We start from the raw sequence: 9,774 nt of genomic DNA on the forward strand, positions 1-9,774 counted from the left end.
TTTTTTAACATCTTTATTGGAGTATAATTGCTTTACAATGGTGTGTTAGTTTCTGCTGTATACCAAAGTGAATCAGCTATACGTGTACATATATCCGCATATCCCCTCCCTCTTGCGTCTCCCTCCCACCCTCCCTATCCCACCCCTCTAGGTGGTCACAGAGCACCGAGCTGATCTCCCTGTGCCATGCGGCTGCTTCCCACTAGCTATCTATTTTACGTTTGGTAGCGTACATATGTCCACGCCGCTCTCTCGCTTCGTCCCAGCTTAAGGTTATTTTTAGATATATGTGAATGAGGATATGTCCCCAAATACATTTTATAACCAGGATAAATCAGACCTATTGATGTTTGTATATTTGTCACATCCAGCCATGCTACGAAGATTATTTTATGAATTCCAACCTTTTGTTGCTGTTATTCTTAGGTTCTCTAGCTTTACAGTCATACCATTCTCAATAAGTAGTTCTTATTTTGCAATATTTGAAGCTGTTGCTATTGTCGCTTGCTGCTTATATTAGCAAGAAATTCAAAAGCAATATTAAATAATAGAGGTGATTGCTAGGATTCTTGCATAATTTTAACAGGAATGCCTAATTTGAAATTATTATTTTGAGCACTCATTTTCTTTTTTTTTTTTTTTTTCGGTACGCGGGCCTCTCACTGCCGCAGCCTCTCCCGTTGCGGAGCACAGGCTCCGGATGCGCAGGCTCAGCGGCCACGGCTCACGGGCCCAGCCGCTCCACAGCATGTGGTATCTTCCTGGACCGGGGCACGAACCCGCGTCCCCTGCATCGGCAGGCGGACTCTCAACCACTGCGCCACCAGGGAAGCCCTGAGCACTCATTTTCTTGTGTGGTTATTGCTCTGTTTAAGCTTTAGCCGTTGGGATCTTGTCTTTGCTTTTTTTGTTCATCTTTTTATTGATAATTTCAAATGCACTTCATACAAATCAGAAATGAAGACAAGGGTTGGCCAGCAGGTGTAGAGGAGATGGCAAACTAAGAAGAGGCCCACTTGGATGTCCCGATCTTGTAGGTTATTCATTAGATATTCTTGAAGTTTATCGTTTTGTGTTTTACTCTATGTTTTTATGTTAATTTCCTCTGTTTGCCTAATTTGTTAATATTAACTTTGATCTTATTTTCACTATTCTAATTTGGGGGAGATTTTTCCATTGTGTTCATAACTGCTGAGAAGGAGTGCTTCATTTATTTTCTTCTGAGCATGTGTATTTTTGGCTTTTATTAAGGCTCTTTGTTTCTGCTGAGTAACATTGACCGCATTTCCCTAAGTTTAGCCAGGTTCCCGTAATTATGATCCTCAATAGTCCCAGCTGTACTTCTTAGATTTGCTTTCATCCAAATATTTTTAGGAAACTAGTTTTTTTGTTTGAAATGGTGCTTTTTACTTTTCAACCATTTGGGGGGATTTTATTTAAACATTTTTTGTTCTTTTCACATGTGTGGTTATAGTAGAGACCGTTTTCTGTGAGATTTCTCCTTTGTGGATTTTGAGTTTTCCTTTGTAGCCTCAAACATTTTTTATAAAATAACAACACCATTTTTAAAGTTGGTGCTGTTTGTTCTATAGTTAATTCAAACATATTAGTTTTATTGTTAAAATTCCCTTTTTTTTTTTTAGCACCTTAGGAATGATTTTATGTTTTTAGGAGTTCACTTAGAAGCCCCCAGTTAAATATGATGAGCTGAACATAGGCTTTGACTTTCTCCTCCCCATCCTGACCCCGTTACAATCACTGTGAAGGGATTTAAGGGTTAAGGAGGGATGGCCCCGTAAAGAGAAAGAGAGCGGGTTACTGCAGCATATCCACAGCACGTGTGGGAGTGGAGACAGGTCAAGCTGGGCAGAGTTGCGGTGAACTTGCACAGAGCCCGCATGTGCCTGCCGAGATGGACCTTCCTAGATGCCAGGGCTGATGGGAGGGGGGAGGGAAACGTGCACCTTAATATAAGGGCCAACTGCACAGAGCAGGCGACAGCGCCCCCTAATCCACCCCTTTCCTCCTCCCCACAAACGGCACGCAAAGCCCAGAAATCAGCTGTATACTCATTCCCAGGGAAAAGCATGGTGGGAGCTGGGGTGGGAGGCCTGCCGTGGATAAAAATTAGCTCCCTGGGGCTAATTGGTGGCGCAGTGGTTGAGAGTCCGCCTGCCGATGCAGGGGACACGGGTTCGTGCCCCGGTCCGGGAGGATCCCACGTGCCGCGGAGCGGCTGGGCCCGTGAGCCGTGGCCGCTGAGCCTGCGCGTCCGGAGCCTGTGCTCCGCGACGGGAGAGGCCACGACAGGGAGAGGCCCGCGTACCGCAAAAAAAAAAAAAAAAAAAAAAAAAAACACCTCACCTTTGTCAAATACAATACGAATGGAATGTTAGATTGTTACCTCATCAATTCCTGGGACTCCTAAAGCAGTCAGTTTTTACATAAAATGAAGATATGCTTAGAGAAGCAATATAAAAATGCCTCAGCATTTACTGATCTATCTAGATGTCTGTTGGCAAATGGACAGGGGTTTGTCTATAGGGAAGAACAGGAAGGTTTAAATACTCTTCTCCTGCTCTCAGGAAGGATGATGGGATTCTCTATCCCACCAGAAATGAAACAAGATGGATTCAACAGGACTGGAACACGGAGAGCTGATGGGGTGTTGCGGGGGGGGGGGGCTGCCTTAGCATTAGGCCGAGGACTAGGGGTTTGCATTATCCATGCAGCTAGTCTCCCGGTGAGCATTTGTTCTGCTCCAAATGGAAAAGGGGAGGTGGCGTATACAGTCTTGAAGGCTGTATATATGAAGCCCTCTGGTCAAAGAGATCTGCCCTTTGCCAGGATACCTCCCTAAGTTTGCATTTCCTCTAGGAAGATCCTAGAAACCCAGCTGCTTTATATAGATTACACTGGACGAGTGGATTCTTCAGTATCTATGAATGAGTTGCTTGAGGAAGAATGAATGAATGAGATTGTTAAAACTCTTTATCTTGGAGGGAATATTTGGAAAAGTTTTATGTCGTACCCACCCAGAGCGGAGTGAAAACCGTGGTAAATGAAGGGCCCCTGGGCTAAAGACAAAGCCCAAGGATGTTAACGACCTCTCCCTTCCCGTCTTGCTTCATCGCGTGATGTTCACCAGAGCTTGGCCAGGATGAGGGTGAACAGCAGTGAAGCTCACAGTCGAGCTCCACAGTTTGGGCGCATTTGGGAAGAGTCTGGCCTGGATTCCTGGAAACACTGACTTAGACAGTCCAGAGAACTGACAGTTCATTATTCTCCAAAGCTTAAGGAGGAAAACTCAAGCTGGGAGTATGGGGCCTCCAGGAACCATGGTGTCCACCCACTGACCATTGCAAGGACACATTGAGGATCTCAGACAGACAGCCACTGGGCTCTGTCATCACTCAGTCTCACCAAGAGGTATTCCTTCTCTGGGGTGGCACGCTTCAGGGCAGACGGCTCCAATCGTCAGTGTCAAACTAGAGATAGAAAGAGCCCAAGCATCATGGTCCAGCTGGATGTTGAAACTCCTGGCAGTTGCATTCCTGTTTGCAGATGTTTGCTGTCCGGGCTGTTGTCTGTGTATTAATCCCATGTTCCCATCAAGGTGAGGACGGAGCCACCACTCTTTGCTCTTTGCGCCTCTCACTGTGGCTGACAGGGTGGTCCTTAAGAGATAAGGTTAATGTCTTAATAAATATTGGCTCATGGAGAATTTGCTGGAGCAAGCACGGACGCTAAATTTAAATTCTTCAGTTTGATAGAATTGAAAACAAGCCGATTCTCTCAATGAGGTGACAACTGCCTTTCTCTTTTTAAAAATCTAGCTGGCATGACCTAAAATACACAAGTGGGAGGCAGTATTGTAGAACTATCTCAAGTTAATTAGTGTCTAGCTCTTTGCAGAGTATTCAACAATCTAGATTGGTTGCTTCCGTACATTGCAAATCAGCAAGATTTGGTCTCAAAGGCTCCACATGGCTGAGAAGACTCCATTCCCAGCTAGGAGCCTCTGGAGAGGGCATCAGTGATTCCCCACTGTTTTAACATTGATTGTACTGTCTAATTTGAAAGCATGTAAAAAAGAAAATGTTACTTGGCATTAGTATCATTTCCCATCACTTTTGAAAGATGTGTTAAGGGAGTGTTTGGCTCAATCAGTCCAGAAAAGTATTTCTCCCATAATGACAAGCCAATTATTTCTGCTTTGAATTACTAATATCTCCCTTAGGCCCATAGGGGAAAAATGAGTGACAAGCATATGAAAAAAATGCTTGATATCATATGTCAGTAGGGAATTGCAAATTAAAACGAGATACTACTGCACACCTATTCAAATGGCCAAAGTCCAAACCACTGACAAAACTAAATGCTGGTGGGGACGTGGAGCAAAAGGAACTCTCATCGTTGCTGGAGGGGATGCAAAAGGGTCCAGTCACCTTGGAAGACAGTCTGGTGGTTTCTTACAAAACTGAACATACTCTTACTATACTATCCAGCAACTATGCTCCTAGATGTTTGCCAGCCTAGCTGAAATGAGCTGAAAATTTATGTCCACACAAAAACCTGAACATGAATGTTTATAACAGCTTTACTTACAATTGTCTAAACTTGGAAGCAACCGGGATTTTTTTTTAAATTAATTAATTTATTTTTGGCTGCATTGGGTCTTCGTTGCTGCACACGGGCTTTCTCTAGTTGCGGCGAGCGAGGGCTACTCTTGGTTGTGGTGCGCGGGCTTCTCACTGCAGTGGCTTCTCTTGTTGCAGAGCATGGGCTCTAGGCGTGTGGGCTCAGTAGTTGTGGCACACAGGCTTAGTTGCCCCGCGGCATGTGGGATCTTTCTGGACCAGGGCTCAACCCAGTGTCCCCTGCATTGGCAGGCAGATTCTTAACAGCTGTGCCACCACGGAAGTCTCCAAGATGTTTTTCAAAAGGTAAATGAATAAGGAAATTATGGTACATCCATGCAACGGAATATTATTAAGACATAAAAAGCTCTCAAAGTACAAAAAGATGTGGAAGGGCTTCCCTGGTGGCGCAGTGGTTGGGGGTCCGCCCGCCGATGCGGGGGGCGCGATTCGTGCCCCGGTCCGGGAGGATCCCACGTGCCGCGGAGCGGCTGGGCCCGTGAACCGTGGCCGCTGAGCCTGTGCGTCCGGAGCCTGTGCCCCACAACCGGAGAGGCCACAACAGTGAGAGGCCCACGTACCGCACACACACACACACACACACACACACACACACACACACACACACACACACAAATAATAATAATAATGTATTATAATTATTTATTTTAATTCATCATTTAAATTTTAATTGTTAAATGTAAATGCTATTTAGGTTTTACTTTATTTAAATTATATTTTTAATATCATTAATTGTAACAAAAGCACCATGCTAATGCAGGACGTTAATAATAGGGGAAACTGTGTGGAGAGAGGGAAGGATACAGAAACTCCATTTTCCACTCCATTTTTTTCTGTAAACCTAAAACTGCTCTAAAAAGTAAAGTCAATTAATTAAAGAAACAATAGCTAAGTGGAAAGAGAGGGCATTTTGCCCATTCGGACAGACCGTTCAGACGTGTGATGTGTGATGCCCTGGGCCGGAGCCCGCGGTAGGTAAGAGAGGCTGCCCGCAGCCTGAGCTTCCGATGCTCTGGTTCTCTCAGGGCTGAGCTCCACTGCCTCCTGCTGAAGGTGCCCAGGGAAAATGGACAGGTGACTCATGAGCTGCTTCACAGAGCTTTCTGCTGGATGAATTTCTCAAAGGCAGGTGCCTAACTCCAGCCAGGGGAGTGCCTTCTCCAGAGCTGGACACATGTGCGCCCCATCTGCACAGCTAATCCCCTTTCCAAGCTGGGCTCTGGGGAGGGAGGGCTGGTGGGGATGGCCAGGGCTGGGCAAGTTTTAAAAATATGGCCTTCCTCAAGACTCTTCACATCTACTGTCAGAAAATCGTCACAATGTTCTGATTATTTATTTGTTTATTATACTTTATATACCAATAACAGTCACCTATTTTTTTTTAAGTGTAGTCTATCTACTCAACACAATTTTTTTTTTTTTTTTTCCGGTGTGCGGGCCTCTCACTGTTGTGGCCTCCCCCGTTGCGGAGCACAGGCTCCGGACGCGCAGGCTCAGCGGCCATGGCTCACGGGCCCAGCCGCTCCGCGGCATGTGGGATCTTCCCGGACCGGGGCACGAACCCGTGTCTCCTGCATCGGCAGGCGGACTCTCAACCACTGCGCCACCAGGGAAGCCCTCAACACATTTTTTATGTACTTATTTAGTTATTTATTTAGCCATCCTGCAGGCATGGGGCATCTTAGTTCCCTGACCAGGGATGGAACCTGCACCCTCTGCAGTGGAGGTGCAGAGTCTTAACCACTGGACCGCCAGGCTTGTTCTTATTTTAGAGCAAGACCCTTGCATCTGCTAGAAAACTGTCCAGATAAATACAAACCTGCGCTCTCCACACTTCTGATGGCACCTCCTAGATGTGGTGCCGCCCTCCGCGCTCCCCAGCCACCCGACAGCTCCTGGAATATCCATCCTCGTGGTTGGTCCCCTCTGTCTCCCAGGAGGCATCTTCTTCCACACTCACTCGCCCCTGCTTAGGGGCCAGGAGACCTCACAGATGATGTTCAGAAGCCCTTCGTGCAGCTTCATTAGGAGTCCTTTGTTTCTGAGGTTAATAGCACAAAAATGGGCTACTGTTCCACATTTCTATTTATTTCCATCAGTTAATTGGACTTGGTTCTGCCTGAATAAGAAGGTTTTCTCTCTTGGGCTCCTTGAGAAGAGAAGCCTTGGGGTGCCGTCCTAAATCTTCAGGGGACAGACCCCCTGTACATCACCCTCTCAGTGCTGAGTGCAACGTGGGTCCTGAGAATGCCCGATGCCCATAATTTACAGCTGTTTTTTTCCATTACAAGTAACAATTTAATTCAGGACAAGAGATGTTATTCAAAGACATATAAATAATAGTCTCTACTAAGAATGTGCATTGTGTTGGGAGATGCAAGATTGGCAAGTGAATGCCAAGGCTGGTGGGGCTCGGGGACAAGTTTCCCTCTTGAATAAATGAAAAGGAGCATACTGCTACTTTCTTTTTTTTTTTTTTTTCTTTTTGCGGTACGCGGGCCTCTCACTGTTGTGGCCTCTCCCGTTGCGGAGCACAGGCTCCGGAAGCGCAGGCTCAGAGGCCGTGACTCACGGGTCCAGCCGCTCCGCGGCACGTGGGATCTTCCCCTACCGGGGCACGAACCCGCGTCCCCTGCATCAGCAGGCGGACTCTCAACCACTGCACCACCAGGGAAGCCCTCATTTTTTTTAAAGAAGTTGAATATATTATTATTAAACCGTTTCTTATTTTCCTGCAAGGCTGTTGCTTCGCTGTACAAAAATAGTACCAGCAACCACAGTATATTGCAAAATTAAGATAGTAATGCCCTTCATTGGACACTATACAACTAACAAACTTTTCTCCGCTGACATTTATTTCCAGTGGGAATATCATTGAGTATTTTGATCCAAATCCAGGGATGGCTGTAAGCAAGTTACAATATTATATAAGGTTAAGATAACAATGTTATCCTTGAATTACATAATTTTTATAACTAGTTTTACCACAGGTAATTTCAGGAATTCTGAATGTTATAACTGGAGACTAGCCTAAAAATTATAGACTGTTGTGAAAAAGATGCATAGGATTTATCTGACATCTTTAGGAAGTTAAGGGGTATTTTCTTCAGGCAATATTGTTGCAAGTAGTTTCTTTTGCTAAAAGTTGCTTTTAAAAAAACTATCAGCTACTAATTTAAGACAACTGTGCTAGATTAAGTTGTTTCAAACTAGTTTACTTAGGGGTTCCATTTTCACTCCTCAGTAGACTTTATGTATTTTTCATATGCTTCTTCACGCATTAGTTCATCTAGTTCTGAAGGGTTACTGAGTGTCATCTTGATCAGCCAACCATCTTCATAACAAGATTTGTTTGCAAGTCCTGGATTTTCTGCCAGAGCTTCATTAATTTCAGTTACTTCTCCTGATAGAGGAGAATGGAGTTCCTTAGCAGCTTTCGCATTTTCCAAAGCACCAAATTCCTCCTTTGCTCAATTTTGCCCCAGCTTCAGGCAGCCTAGAGTAAACAACATCTCCCAAAGTTTCCTGTGCAAAATTGCTGATTCCCACTGTTCCAGCACCGTTTTCTGTTGTTACCCATTCATGTTTGTCTGTGAATTTACGCGCCCACAGCAGCGCGGGGCTGGTGCGCAGCGCCCGGACGGCGCCCTCCCGCAGTGCCCAGGGCCGCGGCGAGCAGGGCGCGCTGGGCACAGAGATGGCGCGCGGGCTGCAGACCACGGCTGGCACACTCCGCGCCGCTCGCAGCGCCATGTCCGCAGGGGTCACTACTTTCATTTTTATTAGAAAATATGCCTTAAAATAGCTCCCAGTTTTTCTCTTTCAAACTGTCAACTGGAAAAAATGCACAACCTAAAAGTTGAGAGTTGTTTACTCCGGTGGACAAAAATGAGGACGTAAGCTGGGGACAAAGAATCTCAGATCACTCTGAAGAGACAAGGTGGGGAGCCAGGTTATATAGGAGTTTTTGCAACAAAGACTGGGTAGTGGGAATGTCACAAGATTATTGTTGGGCTTCCCTGGTGGCGCAGCGGTTGAGAGTCCGCCTGCCGATGCGGGGGACGCGGGTTCGTGCCCCGGTCCGGGAGGATCCCACGTGCCGCGGAGCGACTGGGCCCGTGAGCCATGGCCGCTGCGCCTGCGCGTCCGGAGCCTGTGCTCCGCAACGGGAGAGGCCCGCGTACCGCAAAAAAAAAAAAAAAAAGATTATTGTTAATTAAAGAAAACCAGACATCTCAAGTTAAGGAATTTGGTGCTTTTCTCTGTATGGGAAGATGCAAGAGACTGGACCCACTGAAATCATTCCTTTGATAAGCACCTCAGCTGTCTGGGGCCAGCATCCTGTGCTTTCTCATCCTGAGTCTCCCGAGGGTGCATCTTTGTGAGGTGGCTGCAGTGACTGAGGGCTTGATGGCCGGCATCCTGTTTCTATCCTGAGTTCCCTCAGGGCTCACCATCAGGAGACTGTAATGTGATGGCTCAATGGCTGCTACATCCCTTGTTTACTGATATGGCAGGCAGCATTTTTAGTTCACAGAATAGAGAACACCCATCCTCCCCTGCAGAGAGGACAGATTCAATGTCCACTCGCCTCCATCCCCTCTCAACATCCTCCCGACAAGCATTCATTCAGCTCTTGCCAAGTGGCAGGCAGAGCTCAGGCTCAGGTGCTACAGAGATGAATACAGGACAGTTCTCAACCTTGAGGCACTCATTACCTGACGAGTCAATAAAATAAATTTTTAACACAAGGTGGCAGGTATGTGATACAAATTATGTTCAAGACACGTGTAAGTGGAGGGGGAAATGTTTGATTCTGCAAAGACATCAGGTAACATTTCAGACTGGTCTTTGGCAGAAATAATTCTCATTGTTATCAACCATTTAATTCTCTTCCTGTGCAACGAGGAGGATGACATTTACCAGCTCCATTTACACAAATGGGGCCCTGAAACTAATTCCAGCCAGTGGGAGGTAGGCAGATATGATAGATGATACTTCTAGGCTGGCCCATAAAATACCTTGCACACCTGATCCTTTCTCCTCTTCTCCTGTAGCAAATCTAGAGCCACATGTTAGAAATGCCAGCATCTCAAGACAGAGGAGCCAGGAT

At 46.1% G+C, this 9,774-nt stretch overlaps 1 pseudogene; it reads right to left on the reverse strand.

The window, feature by feature from the left end:
- Nucleotides 1–7,894: 7,894 nt before the first annotated feature.
- LOC131755303 (glycine cleavage system H protein, mitochondrial-like) lies at nt 7,895–8,420 on the reverse strand (annotated as a pseudogene).
- Nucleotides 8,421–9,774: the final 1,354 nt, after the last annotated feature.

The sequence above is a fragment of the Kogia breviceps genome, chromosome 4 (genome assembly GCF_026419965.1).
Source record: "Kogia breviceps isolate mKogBre1 chromosome 4, mKogBre1 haplotype 1, whole genome shotgun sequence".
Lineage (NCBI taxonomy): Eukaryota > Metazoa > Chordata > Mammalia > Artiodactyla > Physeteridae > Kogia > Kogia breviceps.